The sequence below is a fragment of the Sphaeramia orbicularis genome, chromosome 4, assembly GCF_902148855.1.
Source record: "Sphaeramia orbicularis chromosome 4, fSphaOr1.1, whole genome shotgun sequence".
In the NCBI taxonomy this organism is placed as follows: Eukaryota; Metazoa; Chordata; class Actinopteri; order Kurtiformes; family Apogonidae; genus Sphaeramia; species Sphaeramia orbicularis.
In genome coordinates, this window is record NC_043960.1 from 40,619,021 (window position 1) to 40,644,336 (window position 25,316).

Here is a 25,316-nt window from a genome sequence, read left to right on the forward strand (position 1 = left end):
AACCCACCTGTGTAGAAGAAACGCTGTGATTTCAGCATCAAACTAAATTCTTTTCATTTAAAGTTGTGTCCAGTGGTGAAAAAAATAACAGTGCCTCTAGCTTTTGTCACTTTGTCTTTTTCTTTGACACTAATAGTTGTTTTGTAGCAGTTCTTATACTATCACATCCCATAGTTTTTGTCACCGTGGGAAACCAGCAGAGTGACTCACCACTCCCTCTAGTGGTCATGTAAATCCACTTGACCAGTATTTATCAACCTCTTTTGAACAAACGCCCCTTTACCTCATCATGAACCTCCTGCTGCCACCGCTCCCTGGAAAAAAAATTGCAATGGTGTGTGTGTGTGGTGGTGGTGGGGTTGTTGTTGAGTGGGTCTGATGGAGCTTATATACGTTGAATTGGTAGTGTGACTGGGGGAGGGCGCAAAAGATGTTACCACAGAAGACCGGGGTGGGTGAGAAGGTGCAACATACCTTATTTTTTTGAGGGGGGAGGGGCAGAGAAATTCACGACTGACATAACATGCTGCTTGATATTGATACTGATACAGACTAGCGCCCCCCATTTCAGTCTCAGCACCCCCCTCTCAGATTTCTTGTTCCAAACGTCCCATGACAGTGTCCCCAACGCCCCCATTGAGAAACACTGCACTAGACCATTGGTGTGAATAGATTCAACGCATATCCCCACAGTCCACTATTTCAATCCCCAACTCTTTATTCTAAACACAATAATGATAATTTTAGTCTCTTTTTAGCTTACTGGCCGACAGGTCGTAAGCTATTGTCATCATGCGGCGTCTGGCGTTGTCGTCATTTGTCATTGTCTGGCGTCTGTCGTCCATTACAAAAATTACAATCGTCTTCTTCTCCCAAACTACAATTCCAATTGACTTCAAACTTGATATACAGCTTCTTTATGATGATGTCAACAAAAGTTAGTGAAATTATTTCAATCTGGATCTGATTCTGGATTTGGTGCAACTTTGAAAAATTTTCCCATTATAAGAGATAGGAAGTGGATTGATACAATAAATCAGTAAGTATCAATGATATCAAGTTGGAATTTGACATTTTTACAGATCTGATTGGAATATGACCAAAACATGGGCTATTTCTGGAATATAATAAATACACAGAACTGGGTGATAATAAATGGCATCTGGATGCATTTCCCAAAGCTTTTAATTTGGCCGGTAAGCTACAGGGCCATTGGTCCTATTTTTTTAGTATGTAAAAGTAGAAATACTACATATAGCCCCTTGAATCACTTAAAATCCACTGTGTAAGATTGAGGGATATTTAGGAGGCTCTGCAGAAGAGGAATTTTGTCCTTCCCAATTTTGTTTTTATTAAGGTCTAGTCACATGAAGAAATGACTCGTTGTGTTTTTGTCACTTTAGGATGAGCTGTTTATATCCACAGAGGGAGTAGATCTCCTCCACAACGTCCACCATGTTTCCACAGTGGCTCATAATGGACTCCCTCCTCTCCTCGTCTTTACTCTGTTTTATGGCAGGTGTCATCCAGCATTATGGTGCATTACTGTCACCTGCCAGAGTTAATATCCCCTCAACTAAAATGTCCAGGATGGACAAAACAAGAACTAATGAGGTCTTTTTTCCATCCACCATGGATGAGACTGACTGCCGTTACTATTGCGGTTTAAACTGTTGGACAGCATTGTGTTTAATAGGACAAAAACACATATATGATATCATAGGGTGATATTTTAGATTGTGTGTTTTTTTTTTTTTTTTTATCAGATCAACTGAGCCAAGGATAAGCAGCAAAAGCACACATGTGAGAAGCAGTTTTGTTTAATAGCTTCTAATTAAAGCTTCTAATAGCATTATTATAATAGCATATTTTACATAAGAAGTCAGCTTAATTGGCGAATAGTCGTCTGACAAATAAATGAATTGTCTCATCTTTTCAGCTCTCGTTTGAAATAATTCACAATGTCACTGATAGAATACATTATTCACGGACCTATACATTGTCTGTCCAGTCACACTTTTGTTATTGATTCCTCCAACAGTTATAAAGTGAACTGGGCTGCAGGGTGATTTCTGAAACAGCAGGGGTTAAGGAGAACTCAGAAAAGCCAATTCTTTGTTGCTCATTTCTCTGTTTACTTTCTCCTTTCTTTCTGCCTCATAGAAATGTGCGCTCAACATCACACAGCTGTGTATGGTGGAGGGAAAAATAATCAATCTTGAACCATTCAGCATGTACATAACTCTTATTTAGAATTTTAAATAGCGCTTTATGAATAAAACATTTTTCTGCTGAAGAGCACGTGTGATGTGTTTAGAGTAGTTTAATGTTAATTAAACTGATTTTTAAAAATAATCATTAGTGGGCTGTTAGTAAGATTAAAGCTTAACTGTAAATGTAAAACTTACTAACTTTATTGGTGTAATGTGTTGTATTATCAGTGTAAATGAAAATGAAATGGAAGGATACTACGAGGACCTAAAACATGTACGGCGCTTTATCTGCCTTTGTTTCACCAATAAGAGTTTAAAATGTATATGAAATAAGTGACAAGTGAGGGGTATGACAGGGTGTTGAACCTGAGATGCTGTTGATCATGGTTGGCATCCGTACCCACTTTTCTACACAGATTGTGTCAAAATCATTGCATACACATAATGACTTCAGTCTTGATCACAGCCAGTGGCACATTAACCCATGAAGACCCAATGCTATTTTTTGGCATTTGCAGTGCATTGCATTTGCATTTTTAAGCAAAAATAAGTTTTTTTCCTATACTTAATTCATTGATCATGTCCACTGACAGACTGAGGAGGTCTTTTCTCCCCAATGCCATCCAGCTCTTTAACTCGAGGGGGGAGAAGTGTTCATAATGCACACTGCTTACATTGCACTGTATCCTTTGCACAGACGCATCCTTTGAACAGACTCTCATAATGCAACAGTCTCCTTTGCACTGACTCTTGTGGAATTTGCACTGACTCTTTGTGTTTTTACCTCCGCTAGGAGGTATTGTGATCACTTTGCTTTGTGTGTGTGCGTGTTTGTTTGTTTGTTAGCAAGATAACTCAAAAAGTTATGGAGGGATTTTCATGAAGCCCCCCCCCCCCCGATCACCACCAAAATTTAATAATTTCTTCCTTGTGCCAGTGTCAACATTTCCTGAAAATTTCCTGAAAATCCCTCCATAACTTTTTGAGTTATCTTGCTAACAAACACACGTGGGGGGCAGATCTGTCTTGGCAGAGGTCTGCGCTCTCTGAGTGCTTTTCTTGTTTACTATTGTGTTTTAAGTTTTTTATTTAAAGTTTGTGGATACTGCTGGAACCTGTACATTTCCCTCTGGGATGAATAAAGTATCTATCTATCTATCTATCTATCTATCTATCTATCTATCTATCTATCTATCTATCTATCTATCTATCTATCTATCTAGATCTTCATATAAGCTCAAATTAAAGTCAGTGGTCATTAGAAACAGTAACTTTTTTCAGTAAAATATATCATTAATTGAACATAAAACAAGTGTGTCCATCCCCTGTCCTTTATCCAACTCCATGGGTTTTACTGTTGAATCAATGTTGTAGAAGATGACAGTGTTTACATCTTCACTACGGAGCCTCTGAACGTCCAAATGGGTCATATCTGATCACCATGACAAGATGACAAACTGCATTTTACACCAATTATTTACATGTATTGATAAGATTAGTGGATCAACAGATGTTAAATATTTTGGATCAGTAAATGATTTTGGTCACCAGTGGATGTTTGGTTCTTTATGGGTTAACATTAGCATAGCAAACACACTTTAATATAACCTCAAACTGCCACACTTCAACTTCTTGTTTTATGAATAAATGATTGTTTGAGGGTAGTTAATTTGTTTTTGTTCAATGCAAATGTTTAAATATTTAGATGTTGCGAAAGCAGTGACACAGCAAGAAATGAGATAGAATTTGAAATGCATTGAGATGCATCAAAAGTCATTTCTGAAATCAGTTCAAGATTTCCAACCCTTGTTGTTGTTGCTGTCCTGTGCTCATCTTTTGGCAACTTCTCTAGATATGTTTTAGAAATGCAGAGTATTAAAGCGCTTGAGTTAAAGCAGTTTGATCACAGACATATGTATGCAGTTTGATGTGCGTCGTGTGGGCTGCAGTGCATCCCCAGATGCATGCATACATAGTATATAGTTGTTGAGATCAGAGGTTGCGTATCTAAGGAAACATTAATTGTGACAAGACGCCTTTTAGTTTATATTTACCTACTGAGTCATTCAGAAATGCATATATGTATCGACATGTACCAAATATGTACTGACAGTTAAATCACATATCAGAGCTTCCATATGCTGATAGATGTCATAGCTAACACTGTTTTATCAGTTATTCTCATATAGTGCAGATGCTGCTGGTAGTGTGTGTGTGTGTACAGTGTGTGTTCGAGAGAAGATAATGAGAGACAGATATAGCGTGAGAGAGAAGAGACGCCAAGTTTTATACATCCTTAATTGTCTTCTGCAAACATCAAACAGAGCTGTACATGGCATATGAGATGACATTTTAAAAGAGTCTTCATCCACAATTTGGAATTCAGCACGAGTATGGTTTGTGTACAGTTGAGTCAATAAAAAATAAAGCACAGAAGAGGACAGAGACACGGTGAGTTAATGTACCTGCTGAAAGAGGGACATCACTGCTCACAATTAGCACAGTCCAACAAGTCATTACCGATAAACTAATGATGGATGGAAGCGATCGATACTGTACTCTTGCTCTTTTCTCTCACTGCACTTCAGAACCTAATTGAAGAATCTGGAGCAGCACTTTCTATAATATTTCCAGTCTCTTATGTAACACTGTATGGTTTCCCTTTACCCAATGCAAACTCTGTTTTTAATAATTTAGTTACCCCTAAAGGTGGAAGCAATTAGGAATTTAAACACAATTACAGACTTAAGTGTGATTTTGTTTTCTTCTCTTAAAGTCAGATAAGGAGAGGAGCCTCTTTGGTAAATACAGCCATCTATAGGTGTTGGACTGTGCACTTGTTTTATCACTATCTACAGCTTTTTCACCACAAATAAATGATAGTTGGCCTGTCAAATTACTCATTCAGCCTCATTGTCTATTAGAATGCATTTTTAGCTATAAAGTCAGATTATATTTAGGTTTTTTAAAGTAACAATGTAAGTGCTTTAGACTGAGCTTCCTTCAGTATCCAATTATTCCTTGCTTTGCCTCTGAACCATCAGTATGTGATTTCGCTCATTGTAGCTACAGCAACAACCTCATTCTTCATTCAGCACACTGAAAGCGTCCTGCGTCCTACAGTATTATGGCAAATTTAAGCAGCAGATTTCCAGCAGTACCAATCAGCGTCTCCACCAACTCTTTCAATTATAAATGAGACACAAAGTAATGCTACTACACGAGTGCAGTAACAGACACATTCTCCCTGCCAATAAAAGAATAGTTGTGTGTGTGGCTGTGAAAGACTAATGGACTTTTGGCAACTTGTCTGTTAGTGTTGCTGCCAGTGTACATATGATAATGGTAGAAACACTCAAATAAGCTACTTTTGATTTATATACCACATTTAATTAGCTGGCCTGAATAAAGAATCACCTAGCAGCCTATTTGTCTAATAATAGGGGTATGTTTTATTCAAGTAGGCAATAGGGATGCACTGATTGCAAAAATTAACCGACATTTTGCATGATGCCCATACCAGTTCAGCTTTCTGTTTCTTTATTTTGTTTTTCTCGTTACTTATCCCTGCCCTAAGAAGAAAAAAATCTTTATTACCCCACCCCCTCAAAGGGGAGGCAAAGGGTATTGTTTTTGGTTCGGTTTGTTTCTTTGTTTGTTTGTTAACATTCTCGCAGCAAAACTATTGAATTTTTAAAATCAGACTTGGTTTATAGATTGCCAGTGACTCAGAATAGATACCATTAAATTTTGAGAAAAATAGGTCAAAGTTTCAATTTTTATGAATTTTTTAAATCTTTTTTTTCCAATTTACTTATAATGGGCAAAATTTCAAATGTCTGTAGCAGCAAAACTATTGGCATAATTCATACCGAATTGGGTTTATAGATTGCCAGTGACCCAGAATAGATGTGATTACGTTTTGGGAAAAGTAGGTGAAAGTTCAAATATTCATACATTTTTTAAATCTTTTTTTTTCTTATTTACTTATAATGGGCTAAATTTCAAATGTCAATAAAAACATCAATTTTGTTTCAATTTACTTCAAACTTGGCACAAATATAGAGGCAGTTGATATGCTGACATCAGCACACGCATAGACATGATGACATCAGCTGGATCGATGCCAAAATAAGATGCAATACATGCGAGGGGTGGGGTTTGTTGTGCCTGGCACCACTTGTTATAAAAATACAAATAGTTAATGTCCAGTCAGCCCGAGATCACATTATCGTTGAATGAATACATAATCAAACATACAAATTTATGAAAAAAAAGAAATGTTAATATTTTAAAGCTTAACTTAAGGGAAATTTAATCTCTGCATTTTACCTGTCCTAATACGTATGGCACCTAGCATTAGCATTAACATTAGCACATAATGAGCTGCCATTGAGGGCGCTCGGGGACCAACTCCAGATCTTCATCAGCAATCGTATTCCTCATTCTTGGGGACACCATCAGAAGTAACGTCTATGTATCCATTTTAGATAAATATCTGCCACTGCCATCAGTGACAAGACATCTTATATGATACTGATACCGATATTGGTCAATATCAGCTGATACCCATGTCCAGTGTAGTAAGCAACATAAATGGATTCCCTCGTTTTCTTTGTAAAGGTCACCTCTCCTCTATTATAAGACATCACATTCTGACTTACTGTCTTTTTGAGATAAAAAAAAAAAAAAACAACCCTTCTATCTGGGCTACATCTACTGGATACCCTGTTTGTTTTTGCTTTTGCTTAGCAGACACAGCACTACAGACTAAATTTAAATTTGCCAGTACTGAAGCTTTATGCAACCCGCTGATGCTCTTGGGTAATTGAGGATACTATATCTACATCCAACACATCGGTATACTGCCAACATCTGACACTTTTTCTGCTTATAGAAAAGCAAGCAGCCGCCGAAGTGAGTGATTTTATTAATTTAATGCGAGTGTGAAATGACTGCTTACAAGGGTTTAAATCATTTTGGAAGTGTCAGCTAATTATGGTGCTCAGGATGGTTAGGGTTTTGATATTGGACTGAAGTACTCCAGAACATGAGCCAGGGCAGATAAAAGCATCAGGCCTTTATCTGCAATGTAAATACAACATATCCTGCTCCTCATTTTAATTCGCCCTGACAAACACCACATGCCAGACCGCTCTCCTGATAAACACACAAAGCTAAAATAAGGTGAAACACAGTATGAAGAGAGGGCTCTGCAAGCAACATTAAAGCTATGTTGATTTGACAGAAAGTGGAGGTTGTCTGGAGTTTAACAAGTCAGAAGCACGTACACACATAAGTGGGTCTTTTTCAGGACGGGACTACAAAGAATAATGCTGGTCCCAGTGGACCCAGAGAGTGGATTCCCTTCTGCCACTTCTGTCTCACTGGCTCTTTGCCTTTTGCCTCCCTCTCTCCTTCTTCTTCCCCAAACCAAGTCCCCTGCCACCCCCTTCTTCATCCCCTGTCTCTTTTCTTCACCATGTTTCTTTTCTCTGTGCTGACTATTCTCAGCCAAGTGTTTGTTTTTCTGTTCTTTGCCCTCTCAGCCCTCCTCCAGCATTGTTGCTTCTTCTTATGCCTCTGTGTCCATCAGGTCTTTTGAAGTTTTTAACCTTTAACCACATAAATCAACATCTACATTAAGAGGAGTAGGGTCAAGCCCAGTCCACACTAATGCAGATGTTTCCAAAGTTATATATTTCGCTATGTCTCCACATATTACCACATGTAAAAGCCATTTTTGGTTTGATGAGTTTTAGAAACTCTGGTAAGAAAACAGAGATTGGTTAAAAATTGATCCAGAGCTCCCTATAACACTCACTACTGCAGTCACTGGTCAACTGGCCTCCCTTTCACTCCGTAGACAGTTACACTGGTTTCTATTGTCGTGGCAACATTATATGTCACTTATGTAACTGTCAAACCCAGGTCACTTATGCTGTATTTCCACTACGTGATACTGGCTTGACTCAACTTGACTCGACTCGGCCTTTTTGCGTTTTCATTACGAAAAGGATCTGGAATCTGGTACCCGGTACTAGTTTTTTGGTATCACCTCCGCCGAGGTTCCAAGACTGGGGAACAGATACTAAAACGTGACATGTAAGCACTGCAGACCACTGATTGGTCAGAGAGTTGTCTCTGTGACCCACCGTTTAACAAAAAACAGATGCAGAAGTTGACAGTAAATATAGCGGTAGGTTAATTCACATGCCCAAAAACTACACCATGATCGGTCAAGGAGATTCGGTCTTTAGTGGCCGACGTAAAAATTCAGCACGAGCTTAATGAGACACCACGCAACAAGCACGTTTATCAGCAACTTCCTGAGCAGACGACATGGAAATAACGCACCGCATCACTATGACATCCAGGTACTGTAAAGTCGGTAGTATCCCGTAATGGAAACGGTCTCCAGGAATAGGACCTGGCACCCGAGTCAAGTCAAGCCGAGCTGGTTCCATGTAGTGGAAACGCGGCATTAGGCCGGTCATATCTGACATTTGTGTGATTCCTATCTGACTAGGTATACTCATATCATTGTATAACTTGTGTGCCTCTTACGTTAAACTTCTTCTATCCTCTCTGTGATCATGCTGACACTTGACACAGAGCATCCTACACGATCCATATCTAATGTCACAGTACACTCTTGGACTATCGTACAGTAGAAGGACATGGAGTGTTTTGTCTCCCGCTGACGTACATGACCAGAGGCCCCCTCATCTTACATCTTGTGGTTCTCCCCCCTTTCTAATGCTGCGTTTCCACTACATGGAACCGGCTCGACTCGACTTGGCTTGACTCGACTCAGGTACCACTTGCTATTCCTGGAGACCGTTTCCATTACAGGATACTACCGACTTTACAGTACCTGGACGTCTTAGCGATGTAGCGTGTTACTTCCGTGTCGTCTGCTCAGAGAGTTGCTGATAAACTCGCTCGTTGCATGTTGTCACGTCAAGCTCATGCTGAATTTTTACATTGGCCACCAAAGACTGAATCTCCTCGACCGACCATGGTGTAGTTTTGCGGGCAGTCATCATGTGGTTTAACCTACTGGTACATTTACTGCAAACTTCCGCATCTGTTTTTTGTAAAATGGCAGGTCACAGAAACACCTCTCCGACCAATCAGTGGTCTGCAGTGTTTACCTGTCACATTTTAGTATTTGTTCCCCAGTCTTGGAACCTCAGTGGAGGTGATACCAAAAAAATAGTACCAGGTACCAGATTCTAGGTCCTTTTTTGTAATGGAAACACAAAAAGGTCGACTCGAGTTGAGTCGAGTCAAGCTGGTACCACGTAATGTAAATGCGGAATAAATGGAGGGACCCTGAGTGTCTCCTGTCTATCTCATGATGGCTCCATGATGTTTTGCTCACTTGTCAGCTGACTTTCACTTTGCCCTCATTTCTGTAAGAATCATTTCTGCCATGCCATATCTAGTGTGTATAAAAACTCAATGCCTGTGCTCCTCCTTACCCCTTTTCCTCCTACACTTTAGCTTTGTGCTCATGTTAGAAAGGGGTCCTCCTTGCAAGGGGTGAATAAAACTCACACGTCAGACCAGCTTTGACTTTTGTGTTCTCTATTGACAGATTTTTTCACCACACTATACATCTACAAAACCCTCATTGCTAAAACACCACCTTACCTGCGTTCACTATTCACCATTCACTCCACCTGTACTCTCCGTTCCAGCAGTTTCATCAGCCCCCTCATCCCCAAAGCCCGTACTACTCTTGGTCAATCCTCATTCCAGTTTTCTGCTGCTTACGACTGGAATTCTTTACAGTGATCTTTAAAACTCACCTCATTCAAACCGCTCTTGTCGTTTAAAAGGTCAGTGATAGATTCACTTCAGCACCACTGCACCTGTTTTTAGCCTTTCTATTTGTATATGTCAATGTGTGATTTGTTGTAAATATGATCAGTTCTGTTGTCCATCCTGTTTGTTTGTTTTGTTGTATATGTAATCGGTTCTGTTGTTCATTCTGTTGTTTGTTTGTCGTACATGTAATCAGTTTCATTCTGTTTGTGTGCTGTCTCTTTGCCAGGTCGTTATTGAAAATGAGAATCAGTTTTCAACTAACTCACCTGGTTAAATAAAGGTTAAATAAATAATTAACAAAATAAAAAAAACAAAGATGGCGGCCCCCATATTGGCTGTGGCTGCATGGGGTTATGATAAAAACACTGTTAAACATGCCATTCCTCTGATCTGGATAACAATATGGCGTCACTCCCCATATTTGCACATATTGATTATTGCTTTGTGTAATGAACATCCTTCGGAAACATAAAATCTAGGTGTATAACTCAATGTATGACCTGCAGTAGATCAAGGTCAGCATGGATACTTTTAGGAGACAGATCAAACTGGTTTTATGGTGAAATCCTCAATATAAAGAGTGCACTTTGGCAAAGTGAACCAGCACTAAAGCCAACTTAAGTTTATCACTTAACCCAGTGGTTCCCAACCTTTTTTGGCTCATGACCCCATTTTAACATCACAAATTTTTGGCGACCCCAGACGTGCAAAATGAGACTTTTTTTTCTAAAATTAATTTGTTTTTGATCATGTAATAGTTTGCTATACTATGTTGCAAATAAATGTTAATTTTAGATGACATTTAGTCTATATAATGTATATTATTATAGACGGAGGCAGAAAAGCCAGGTGGAGATTACTGCACAAAGTGAGAATTTTACTTTCCTTGGTCAGGATATGTACAGTCAGTCCAGCTTGGATTTACAAGGCTGACAATTAATACTGAATAACAATAACTCCAACTATGAATTATGAAAGAGCTGCAGCATCTTAAACCGGCCACAATGAACATTTGAAAGATAAACAGTACCACAGCGCTTCAGTTTCAGCTTCAGAGTTTGTCATGTCTTTTATGTATTGGGATTGTTTCTTTTAACTCACCATATATTTTTTATTAGTAAGTTGTTTTTTTTATTAATTGCTAGAAATTTCAGGCAACCCCACATGGGGTCCCGACCCCAAGGTTGAAAAACACTAACTTAACTTGTTGCTGCTCAACATCACGCCATGTGACCTCCACGTCTGCTATGTCCAGTGCTATCTGTGGTGTCCATCGGAAACAGTTTGAGCTGGTTTGTAGTCGATTTTGCATTGTTGTGTGGATAGAAATATTGTGTAAAACAAAGGTCATGTGAACAGACCTTTGAAAAAACAGAGGAAGAAAATAGATATAACATAACATGCTGCACACTTTTAATCCCCCTCAGCCAAATATAGTGTAAGATTCTGCTGAAAGTTGCTGCCCTATCATTTAGATTAGATTGTCTGTAAAACTTATTACATACATATTTATTTGGGAAAGTACTCAGAAATTATAACTGCACAGGGTCATTTGACCTTGAAAAAGTAGGTCAAGGTCATCTATTTTCAATACACTTCTGCTCTATGCCAAGATGCATCCACAGTATAAATTTGGTGCAGATATTGCAATGCATTCTTCAGATAATGCGATGATGTCGTTAAATGGACAGAAGGATGGACGGGTGGATAGACAGATGACAAAATAATTACAATACCCCTTTGGCCAGAAGTTGGCCAAGTGGAAAAAACTATTTGTGTGAGTGTGGACAGGGTATGAGTCAACACATCTACTGTCTATACTAGGGATGCACCGATACCGATACGAGTATCGGCATCGGCTCCGATACTCAGTGTGTGTACTCGTACTCGTAAAAGGCATCCGATACACTGCACCGATACCACTTACGGCCGTGTGACATTCACAGTTCAGTGCAGCAGGTACGCAGTGGTGGAATAATGTGTGTGGAGTGTGAAGAGTGTGGGGATTTTTCAAAATAAATGATGGTGATAAAAGTAACGCTAACTGCAAGTAACGTTAAAGACAGACAGATACGGACGCAGCGTTCTGTCCGTCTTCTGCGTACATTCCATCTGTTTACCAGGTGCTTGCGGATGCATAAACAGAATGAGAATACCAGCAAGTGTATGGAGCGGTGTGGACTGTCCAACAGAAGTGAAAACGAAACTTATCGCTCATTTCTCTTTTCTCTACCTGCTGAAGCTAAACTGTTAAACCTTACCAGTGAAAACGCTGTAATATTAGTATCACATTAGTATTGCCTCTGTCGTCTCCATGTTTGTTATTACTGACTTCTTTCTTCTTCTTCTTCTCAAAATACTTTCCTCTTCTTCGTGGTATTTGTCCAGTATGGTTAATTCACAGTGGCACCTCCTTGTGGATTAATTGAGAAACGCTCATTCCAACACATTAAATGTCAGTAGCAGCACTTTGTTCCAGTCAGACTAATGATAATGACAATAAAGCACATTTACAAAAGGAACTAAGAACTGGAATGGGATTATTAAGTACTCGTATCAGTACTCGGTATCGGCAAGTACTCAAATGTAAGTACTCGTACTCGGTCTGGAAAAAAGTGGTATTGGTGCATCCCTAGTCTATACCATTTCATACATTTACAGATAAATTGACAGAAGATTCCAACTATAATTCAGAAAGACTTCAATTGAAACATGAGTATGTGTTATTTCCAGGGTGCCAGAAAGCCTCTTACAGAGTTGTTTTCCTGGTTCACTGTGTGCTTCATAAACTTGAGGGGTAAATATCTGAGTTTGAACCTCTCAGTTAAATCTCTCCTGTTGAAATTGTATAACGAACATCTTGTACTATTTCTCGTGTCCCGTTGCAGATTTTACACAGAATTCACAATAACTTCTTGACCCTGAGAACAGAACCTCCTCTGCTACATCCTTCTGTTTTATAAAAGTAAAATCTAAGGTCTGCCTTTGCTTTGTAACTTGAACCACATAATAAACCAGGACTTCATGAACAAATGAGTGCCAGTCAGTAATGCATTAGTTTGCCATTTCTGACAGAAAAGGGACACGACTGTTAACAACTTTGGTAATGCAGTGAAAATAGTTGTTAATACATTTAACACGGTAAGTAAAATATAGAAAAAGGTTTAAAGGAACTGGGAAGTATGGAGGTAAAATTAGCAGATATCTATTAATAATTTTCACACATTTTTCTCTCATTGTTTGAATCACTTTGATAAAATTTCACTCCTTTTGTTATCCTTGTATTGAAATCTCTACATTTTACCAATTCCATATACTCACAGCCTCTAGCATTAGCATTAATAATGAGCACAAGCACTCAGCATGTTAGGAGCCATTGAAGGAAATGGGTAACCCACTCCAGATCAGTACTTCGATCAAGGACACTGACATCTCAGACCAGGGCCGTTTCTTGCTATAGGTGAACTAGGCGAATGCTTAGGGCTCCCAAGCCACCAGGGGGCACTAAAGCTGCATGTTCAGCCTCATCTGAAGGGAATTAAAATCTCCTGTCTTTATCTGTAGCTATGTCATGTCTTTATTGCATCCCTTATATACTTAAAAACAAAAATAAACATAGGATATAAACAAAATAAACTGCAATGATAAGCTGTGGCTGGTGTTTTTGTGGCACTGTTTGGTCATATTTGTTGAACTGCACTGTCACACAGTTAGTGATGTAGCGGCCCGCCAACAGGTATGATTGGAACGATTGACAGCTACCCATCTACATTCCTGTTAGCAAGAGTATTAAATAAAACAAACACTGTAATGGCATCAAAAAGAAGTAATCTCAGCGGTTGTTGTATTTTCTTATTTAAAGTAAACATTTTTTCTAAACACTCAAAATCTGCTTCTTTTTTTAAGAATTGACATATAGAGGATTGTTGTTTTCCTTGTATTATAGTTTGTTTTGTTTTTTTTAACAATTTAACTTGCTTGAGTGGCTCAACTTAAGATGTTTAATTAATGACTCATGTCAAAAGCAATCGAGAAAATATTCAAAATTATACACAGTCATTATGATCTTAGAGGGACTGAAATATTCACAAAGAAAACATTTAGAACAAATATTATGAAATTCTGTATGTTTGTCAGAGGAGTAGATCTGTGGGACACCTGCACAGATTTGGTGAAACTATGTACCTCTCTCTCTCACCTTAAAAAAAAACATTTATAAATATGACTCTTAATAGCTATATGAACTTTAAATCTTAAGTTTATAATAATGGATTGGAATTTAAATAGCACTTTTCTAGACACCCAAAGCACTTTACATTATTGATCCATTATTCATTCGCTCTCACATTCTCCCTCTGGTGGTGGTAAACTACATCTGTAGCCACAGCTGCCCTGGGGCAGACTGACAGAAGCATGGCTGCCAATTCGAGCCTACAGCCCCTCTGACCACCACCAAACATTCACACGCATTCATACACCAGTGTGAGTGGCACTAGAGGCAAGGAGGGTGAAGTGTCTTGCCCAAGGACACAACAGCACATGGACAGAGTGGGATTCGAACCGCCAACCCTTCAGTTATTGGACGACCCGCTCTACCACCTGAGCCATGGCCGCCCACCATATGCACCATTTAATATTTATTTCAGCATTCATATTGTTTTCATTGTCGATGTGAATTTGTTGCGTTTGTTAAAGTTGAGGACGTGCTGTAAGATAATGTATAAAGGGTAGGCAAAATGAGCAGAAAGCTTCAGCCTACTCCTTTTCAGTCTGACTGTATAAATGAATTATTTAATTAGTGAAGTTTGTAATATAAATCTTCATTTCATGACGTGATTGTTGGATCGATGGATTGGATGGATCTGTGGACTGTGTTCTTTAGACTGAAATAAAACAATAAATAAAAAATAATAATAATAATTCTAACTGCTCATGAAGTGTAATACATTGTGGCATCTTAGTAGACCATCTAAAGGGTTTAGGAATCTCTTCACCGTAGTTTGAAAAACTAGGGGGCCCCAGACAGCATCTTGCTTAGGGCCCCCACGAAGCTAGAAACGGCCCTGTCTCAGACTCAGACTCAACTTTTTTGTCATTCAATCAATGGTACATGATGGAGCAAAATATAGTTACCCAGGTCTCGGTTTTTGAAGCATGAGAAAAATAAATGGATAAAATATAAAATAAAATAAATTGGAGATAGAAAGGATAGAATAAAATCTACCATAAAATATGCACAAAAAAACAATTAATAATAAAACAACTTTTTAATATTTACAGAATTACACAGTATGCAACATCAGTACAGTTAAAGTGATGGTGCATGTAGCAGCAGCATGAACAGCAGCAACAGTGAGATAAAGTGGCAATAGTGACTTTAGCACATGAGAAATGAGTACGACATGAGAATTAACCTGCATATACGTATTTTTCATGGTGGGGGAAACCAGAAAACCTGGAGGGAAACCATGCCGTATGGAGAGAAAAAATGAACTCAACACAGAGATAGTGTAGTGCTGACAGCTAGCTGATTGTTGATGTTAACACACTCTACTTCTAAGCTAACCAAACAGTGATATACACTGAAACTCTACAGAGATTATAAGGACTGTCATGCAAAAACCAATCACAGTTCTGTACGTACGAAATAAAGTTATCACAGATGTAGGCATCCAAGATAGTAGTTAGCTAATGTCAACAAACAGCTGGCTCTCAGCACAGAGCAGACTCCAACAAAAGATTCATGTATGCACACAAGCAAACCCAAATCTTATATTGTGAACCTTTAGGTGCATGTATTTTCATAGCTGCTGTGTTGGTGTGTTCTACACTACACTACGCTACTATATCCTACTATATCAAATAGGTCAGGGGTGTTAAACTCATTTTAGTTCAGGGGCCACAATGGGGCCAATATGATGGCAAGTGAGCCGGACCAGTCACATTACAGTAAAAAGTAAAATTACATTATGAAAGTGTTTACTTTACAAAGTTTCCTTAAACATGTGAATAATATGAACACCCTGAAATTTCTTAAGAAAAATAAGTGCTATTTTAACAATATTATGCCCCAGTTTATCAAGGCAAGACAAGGCAGGTTTATTTATATAGCACATTTCATGTACAACACAATTCAAAGTGCTTTACATAAAACATTAAAAGTATTACAGCAGGGAAGCAATAAAAAGTATAGGCATGAGAATAAAAAAAACCCTTAAAAAACAGATAAATAAATAAAACAGATGAAAAAGATAAAAACTTTAAGCTTAAAAGAAATGGTGCAGATCTGAACTGATGAATAAAAACCCTATCATTTACACATGTACATTACAACTTACACATCACAGTGGATCTACAAATATACAAAACATTTAGTAACAGAATATTGGTAAAATTACACTTACTTCTCTTAAGATATTTCAGGTTGTTCATATTTGTTCAGGCGATTCATATGTAGTGTGAAAGGATAGTTTGTAAATGTCAACATTGTTATGGAATTTAACTTTTTATACTGAAACAGAAGAGAAAAAATTGAAATTGTCATTATTTATAGGTCATTAAAATATTATTTTACTAGTCTGATCCACTTACGATCATATTTGTCTGTATGTAGAGTATGAATTATAAAGATTTTAACACCCCTTGATTGATGCTATCTCCAGCGTAATTTTTGCATTTCAAAAATTCATCCCACGGGCCGAATTGGACCCTTTGACAGGCTGGTTTTGGCCTACAGGCTGTATGTTTGACAGCTGTGGGATAGATCATTTGGCTGCTCTCAGAAAGAGCCATTGAAGTGATAATACCAGTTCCCTAAAGCTTAAATCTAACTGAACTGAGTAAGACTCTAAATATATGGTCTATGTGTAAGTCTATATATGACCATGCCATGAGAATAAAGACATTTTAATGCTTAACCCATAAAGACCCAAACATCCACCAGCATCCAAAGTCTTCTACTGATCTGAACTGTTTAATACCTGCTGATCCACAAATCCTATCAATCCATGTAAATGACTGGTGTAAAATACAGTTTGTCATCTTTTCATGGTCATCAGATACACCATATTGCCAAAAGTATTTGCTCACCTGCCTTGACTTGCATGTGAATTTAAGTGACATCCCATTCCTAGTCTATGGGGTTCAATATGACGTCGGTCCACCCTTTGCAGCTATAACAGCTTCAACTCTTCTGGGAAGGCTGTCCACAAGGTTTAGGAGTGTGTTCATGGGAATTTTTGACCATTCTTCCAGAAGCGCATTTGTGAGGTCACACACTGATGTTGGACAGAAGGCCTGGCTCTCAGTCTCCGCTCTAATTCATCCCAAAGGTGTTCTGTGGGGTTGAGGTCAGGACTCTGTGCAGGCCAGTCCAGTTCATCCACACCAGACTCTGTCATCCATGACCTTGCTTTGTGCACTGGTGCACAGTCATGTTGGAAGAGGAAGGGGCCAGCTCCAAACTGTTCCCACAAAGTTGGGAGCATGGAATTGTCCAGAATGTCTTGGTATGCTGAAGCATTCACAGTTCCTTTCACTGGAACTAAGGGGCCAAGCCCAGCTCCTGAAAAACAACCCCACACCATAATCCCCCCTCCACCAAACTTTACACTTGGCACAATGCGGTCCGACAAGTATCGTTCTCCTGGCGACCACCAAACCCAGACCCATCCATCAGATTGCCAGATGGAGAAGCGCGATTGGTCACTCCAGAGAAGGCGCCTCCGCTGCTCTAGAGTCCAGTGGCGGCGTGCTTTATACCACTGCATCCGGCTCTTTGCATTGCAGTTGGTGATGTATGGCTTGGATGCAGCTGCTCGGCCATGGAAACCCATTCCATGAAGCTCTCTGCGCACTGTTCTGGAGCTAATCTGAAGGCCACATGAAGTATGGAGGTCTGTAGCCATTGACTCTGCAGAAAGTTGGCGACCTCTTCGCACTATGCGCCTCAGCATCCGCTGACCCCGCTCCGTCAGTTTACGTGGCCTACCACTTCGTGGCTGAGTTGCTGTCGTTCCCAAACACTTCCACTTTCTTATAATACAGCTGACAGTTGACTGTGGAATATTTAGGAGCGAGGAAATTTCACGACTGGATTTGTTGCACAGGTGGCATCCTATCACAGTTCCACGCTGGAATTCACTGAGCTCCCGAGAGCGACCCATTCTTTCACAAATGTTTGTAAAAGCAGTCTGCATGCCTAGGTGCTTGATTTTATACACCTGTGGCCATGGAAGTGATTGGAACACCTGATTCTGATTATTTGGATGGGTGAGCCAATACTTTTGGCAATATAGTGTATGACCCATTTGGACGTTCAGAGGCTCCGTAGTTACCATGGAAAAACAGCTATCTTCTACAACACTGATTCACCAGTAAAACATGTAATTTGATAAATGACAGTGGATGGAGATGCTTGTTTTTTGTTCAGTCAATAATAGATTTTGTTGAAAAAGTCACTTTTTTCTTAAGTTTCCTCTGTTTATGATATAATAATCCTCAACTTCAGTCTGAGCTTTTATGAACATCTGCATGATCAGTAAATTAAATATAGGAAAATGCATGATCTTCACTGAAAAAATGCACAACACAGAAGATAATATTACAATAAATGGTGATGAATCACTTCAGAAGGGGTACATATAGAGGAACTGCCACAAAAGTAACACTGGGTCTTTGTAGGGTTAGCCTAAAGGGAGTACATCAGGGTTTTCTTCCTGTTTTTCATCCACTTTATGAATCCCTTTTTCCAGAGAGCACCTTGAATAAACTCTGTTTTGGGTCCTAGAAGCATTCCTTCCCATGATTTTTAAGACTCTAAATAAATCTGATGAACTGCCATGCTTCTTAAAACTGAAATATTTGCAGCCACATTGTTCTTACCTTAAACAGATATTGAATAATGTACGCTTTTCCAGCCATTTCTTATGTGGTTTTCTAAATTAATGCCACATTCAGTCACTAAAGGACAAGATTATAAGACTATCAATGTGACATTTAATACTCCAGGCACAGAGCTGTAATATACATCAGGCTTCTTTATTGCAGCCCGCAGTGTCAGTCATAGAAATTTAATTCCCGATATACTATCTTCACACGTACGAGACAAATGAATCCAACTGGGAAGTTTCAAAGGTTATGCATAAGAGGAGCTGACAAGATTAAGAAAAGGCATAAGACGAACATCTCTTTAAGAAAATGTCATTTCTGAAGATGTTGGATGACACACGTAAATAATGTTCCTCTGTGAAAGAAAACTCAAGAAAGGTTGGAGAGTCATGTTGAAGACCTTCCAAAAACCACTGTATTTGGCCCTAGTATGTTTGAGTAAAGGACAAATGTCTTGAGAAGTGAGTGGCTTCTTTCACCCGTAAAGACCCAAACAGCCACTGGTGACCAGAATCATCTACCGATATAAAATGTTTAATAACTTCTGATCCACTAATCCTATCAATACATGTAAATAATTGGTGTAAAATGCTGTTTGTCATCAGATATGACCCATTTGGACGTTCAGAGGCTCTGTAGTGAACATGGAAAAACCGTCGTCCTCTTCAATATTGATTGACCAGTAAAAACTGTCATTTATTACCAGTTTGAACATAAGCCAAGTGTGTTCATCCACTGTCATTTATCAGTTAATGACATCGTTTCTGATAAAGTCACATTTTCTTCAGTTTTCTGACATAATAACCTTCAACTTCAATCTGAGGTTTTATGAACTTCTACATCAGTGGTTCCCAACCTTTTTTGGCTCGTGATCACATTTTAACATCACAAATTTCTGGTGACCCCAGACATTCAAAACAGAGACTTTTTTTTTTTCTAAAATTAATTTGTTTTTGATCATGTAATAGTTTGCTATACTATGTTGCAAATAAATGTTAATTTTAGACGACATTTAGTCTATATAATGTATATTATTATGGACGGAGGCAGAAAAGAAAGGTGTAGATTACTGCACACTGTGAGAATTTTATTTTCTTAGGTCAGGATATGTACAGTCAGTCCAGCTTGTATTTACAAGGCTGTAAATTAAAACTGAACAAACAATAACTCAAACTATGAATTATGAAAGAGCTGCAGCATCTGAAACCGACCACAATGAACATTTGAAAGATAAACAGTACTACAGTGCTTCAGTTTCAGCTTCAGAGCGTGTCATGTCTTTCATGTATTGTGATTGTCTCTCTCAACTCACCATATATTTTTTTATTTATAAGGTTTTTTTTAAAATATTTTTATCAATTACTGGAAACTTCAGGTGACCCCATTTGAATTCCAGGCGATCCCACATGAGGTCCCGACCCCAAGGTAGAAAAACACTGTTCTACATGATTGGTAAATTAAATGTAAGAGAATGCACTTAAAATGCAAAATGCAGAGGATAATATTTTAATAAATGGTGATAGAACACTTATGAAAAGTTAAATAGAGAGGAAAAATTCCTTTCTGTAATTGCCACAAAAGTAGCATTGGGTCTTTATGGGTTAAGAGTATCCCCATCTCTGCTAAAGTAGGTAACACCTTTTTTTTTTTTGCCAAACCTCTGTAGGCCTATGGAGGTTTTCATTCCTCCCCAAGACAGTGGAGTATGTACAGTTCTGTCTGTAAGACGCTACCCCTGCGAGCGTCTCAGCGCTGATATTTATTCTCCAATGAGATCATTAGAGGAGGAAAAGCTGGAGGCGACCATATGGACACGACTGCTGCTCAGCTCAGTCCATTATTTAAACAAAGATCCTGGAAGACACCGTTGGGTTCCTTCCATGTGTTGGCACCGACACATATGTGGGACCATGACAGTTACAAGATTTCCATATCCTTTAAAACAGCATTTATATTTGGAGCATTCACCACATCCAAGCTGAATCTCATGTAAATATCTAGAAAACAAAAGAGTCGCAGGTGGATTTTTTTTTAGCATGGCTGCGAGTTATATATTGGCTTGCTGAAAAGACATTTTTGAAGTTAAGAAGATGACACCACAGAGGAAGACACAGGAGCAGAATAACAATGACATGCAATAGTGGTGCAAGCAAGAGCAGTCACCTTTATTAGAAATGTCACGAACAGACAGATGTAACTGGCTGAAAGATGGGAAGCGGCTTTCACATATGCCCTAAAACAACCACTTGACATTGCTGTATAATATTTCTGCTTCTTCTGCTGTTGCATGAGTCATTAGCCCATGCAAGTATCAAAGCATTTGGACTGGATTATGGATAAAAAATTTTAAAAAAGTCCTTTCGGCAGATGTTTAAACATTTTAATTCCAAGATGATAATGACACATAACATATTGTACAGTAATGACCTGATCAGTGTTTCTTTAACAGCGGCATCACCATAATGGAAGCACTGCAACAGCAGCTTGGTTTCTCTTTTGTTCCCTTTGACTCCAGAAGAGAAAGAGAAAGATCAACATTAAAAAGACGCAAATTCATATGGCCCCTGGCATGCTTTTAGATGCTAAAATATGCATAGGAAGCTGTGATTATTATGCCCGGCTCTCTCCATGGAAGTTAATGGGCCAAGATTATTTGGTTTTACATAAAGTGCAGCTTTGAATGAAGAATAAAATCTCCTTTATTAGTGAAGGTAACACGACAATAACCATATTTATGTATTTTTATTGCGTCATCAGTAAGTTAAAACAAAGGGTTAAAAGAGGCATTTCTGCCACAAGGAGGCCCTCAAGTTTTATTCACATTTTATTCATGTTTTGGCTTTTCATTTAAATAAATAGCTCAAACTAATGTTAAACATTAATATTTGTAAAGAAGATATTATGGCTTTGACCAAATTAAACCACTAGAGTGAATAAAATCTTGATTTTTAAAAAAAATAATGTCGGAAACACTTTATAATGTAATCACATAAGTCAGAATTTTTAAACATTTCAGTGTTGAAATGTTACTTATTATAACCTTAAGATAACATATGACTTTATTGATCCCACCGTGAGCAAATTACAGGGTTTACAGCAGCAAAATACAAAAAACACAGAGCAGAAAGACGGGCAGAAACATTCAGTGAAACAGGAAATGTCAAAAAATCTTCCATTTATATCACTTGTTCTGCACATATTATTTACATATTTACAACATAAATACAATATAAAGAACTTTTGATGTTTAATATAGTGGCAGGAGCTGTTGTAGGTGAAAAAAGTAAAGCAAGAGAGGAAGAAAAATGGAAAAAGAGGGCAGGAGTGAAATAAAATGCACAAGGTAATTATAGATTCTGAAGTGAATAGATGAATAGGGACAACTGCCTCCCCATCCTGGATGAATGAGGGGCCCTACAGCTGGACACCAGGCCTTTGGGCTGAAATATATCCACTCTTTTTCTGGCCCCTGATTGTACAAATTGTTCCCTGCGCCGGTCTATCTACACATGCTGTCTTTTCAGATAAAGCCAAGCCAGGGGGGCCGAGACGGCGTGCTGCGTTTCGAGGCTTGATTATGCCGAGCGGCAGACTGAGAGAGGCGTTTGGAGACGCTACAGCAGACAGATCACTGCTGGGCCTCTATGGGTTGTGTGTTTGCCGTCCAGCAACCGAGCATCACTGACAGAACTGGTTCCTTCTTGACTGGCTACACTCAAAACACCCCCTTGGATTGACTGAGCTCTCTGTGGGGAGCGGGAGGAGATAAGGAGGGAAACGGGAGGAGACAAAGGACACAAAAAGAGAGAAATGTTCATAGGAAAGAGGGAATGAAGAGAGGGAAACACCAGAGTTGATAGAAGTATTTTGGCCTAATGTATACTATATAATATCAATAGCAGATTTGCTTTGCTCGTTTTATTTCATCCTCCTCTCTGTTGTTCGCTGGAGGCCATGTGCCACTTTCAGATCTTTCACTGCAGCGAGCACTGCTCCATACTGCCTTATATTCTATCCCTCAGTCCAGCCATTTATCTGATTGTTGGTGTCACTGCTTTCCTGCCCTCTGCCTCATCAGCGTCATTGCCGTGTTTGTGGATGAGCCTTCTGCAGTGCAAAACAGTGGCAGGCATCATCCGTCTGGCTCTCGGTGCTGGTGTTGGCCATTTGTAGAAGTCACATAGTACACTGATTGCCAATAATGATGAGCTGGTGAAGAGAGGCAGAGGGAAAGATGAGGTGGTGATGGCTGCCGCTCTGTGTGTGTCGATAGCTTAGAATATATATCATGTGCCATTATGTATCTTAGTGTGTGCCTGTAACCCATATGCTAATTAATGCTGATTTATGCCTCATTATGTTGATTTATAACAGGGCTACAAGAGCGCTGTTGACTGAAAAAAAGGAGCTGGCTCCAGTCAGACAGGATGGTGATTCTCACTCTCTGTTTTCAGGATGGCTACTTGTAAAACACTTTTTGGGCCAGAAACATCTATATCATAAAATCTTGATACTATATCATTAAAGGGGCACGGCAGTGGCTTGATTTAGCCCATTAACTGCAAATCACAGATATTTTACAGTTCTGCTGACCGTTTTCCAAACCATAACTTTTATTTCCTGCTTTCTAGTCAACCCTTGTTCTATTATTACCCCACCCCCTGAAGGAGAAGCAAGGGGTGTTGTTTTTGGTTCGGTTTGTTTGATTGTTAACACTCTAGCAGCAAAACTATTGGTTGAATTCATACCAAATTGAGTTTATTGATTGCCAGTGACCCAGAATAGATCTGATTACATTTTGGGAACAGTAGGTCAAAGTTCAGAATTTTTTTTCTGAATTTTTAAAATCTTTTTTTTCCCCAATTACTTATAATGGGCAAAATTTCACATGTCTGTAGCAGCAAAACTATTGGTTGAATTCATACCAAATTGAGTTTATAGATTGCCAGTGACACAGAATACGTGTGATTGCATTTTGGTAAAAGTAGGTCAAAGTTAAAATTTATTATGAATTTTAAATTTTTTTTTTCCCCAATTTATTTATAATGGGCAGAATTTTAAATGTCTATAAAAACATCAATTTTGTTTAAATTTACTTCAAACTTGGCACATTATAGAGGCAATTGACATGCTGACATCAGCACATGCATAAACATGATAACATCAGCTGGATCAATGCCAAAATAAACTACAATACGTGCAAGGGGCGGGGTTTGTTGTGCCTGGCACCACTTGTTATAAAAATACATATAGTGACATGTCCAGTCAGCCTGAGATCACATTATCGTTGAATGAACACATAATCAAACATATAAATTTATGGAAAAAAAAATCTTTAATATGTTAAAGCTTAACTTATCAAGGAAAATTTTGTCTCTGCATTTTACCTTTCCTAATACATATAGCACCTAACATTAGCATTAGCACTACAATTACACTACAATATGTGTGAGGGGCGGAGTTTGTTGTGCCTGGAACCACTTTGTTTCTGTGTGTTCCATTTAAAATCAAAAACTGGGATCTTTCTTTTGATAAGTAACCCCTCGCAGTTTACGTGTAATTCACTGCAACTCTAAAAACTTGATATTCAATAAAATACACAGCTTTCATTAGTTACTGTATGGTTAAACATGACAAGATGAACCTGGACAAACTATAAATAATAACTAAATAAAATGTGCTCAGACTTCAGGTTGGGTACCAAAGTTTGATGGTTTTATGACAATGATTACTGAGTGAAAGATCTCTTGCTGTTTGGTGCCAAGTATTGATAGTAAATCTGATGCTTAGTACAATAATGCTGGAGCGTCTGGCTGTACATAACATAACATGGCACACACACACTCTGTCATTAATAAGCTTAACAACACAGTTGTCCAGCACATTTTCATCAGGAAATGAAAATATTTTTGTTCTGACATCTCAAAAGATCTCAAACATCACATTGATGCCTAAGGAAAATGTGTGTAAATCCAGGATTACTGCACATATGTTGTCATTACTCATCAAAACAGAAACTCAGGTTGAAGGGGAATTATCTAAACGCTTTCTAAACAATTCTACACAGCTAAGTATTTCTATTATGATGCAAAGCTCTGTGTAAAATATTGGCCTGGATCCACAAAAGGATCATGCTGCGTTTATGGGTGTAAAAGTGGTGCAAATGAAGCAAAAATATAGCATCTAATTTACAATGCGCCCACAAACTGTGCAGCCAAGAAGATAACCCCAATGTTGCGCGTGGGTCATTTGCATGGATGTAAGTAAGGAAATACTCAAACATTCAGTGCAAAATATACCTTTGTTTAGATGAATAAACCTTTCTTATTTACAAAAGACCGGTACAAATTGCTACAAAAATTCCATCTGCTCATGTTA

General features: G+C 38.6%; 1 long non-coding RNA gene across 1 annotated transcript; it reads left to right on the plus strand.

Moving 5' to 3' along the window:
- The first annotated feature begins 514 nt into the window (after nucleotides 1-514).
- Nucleotides 515-20,577, plus strand: LOC115418443 (uncharacterized). The gene is made up of 3 exons (XR_003935288.1): nucleotides 515-620; nucleotides 20,185-20,191; nucleotides 20,567-20,577. It is a non-coding gene; the product is annotated as an uncharacterized LOC115418443 (long non-coding RNA).
- The last annotated feature ends 4,739 nt before the right edge of the window (nucleotides 20,578-25,316 follow it).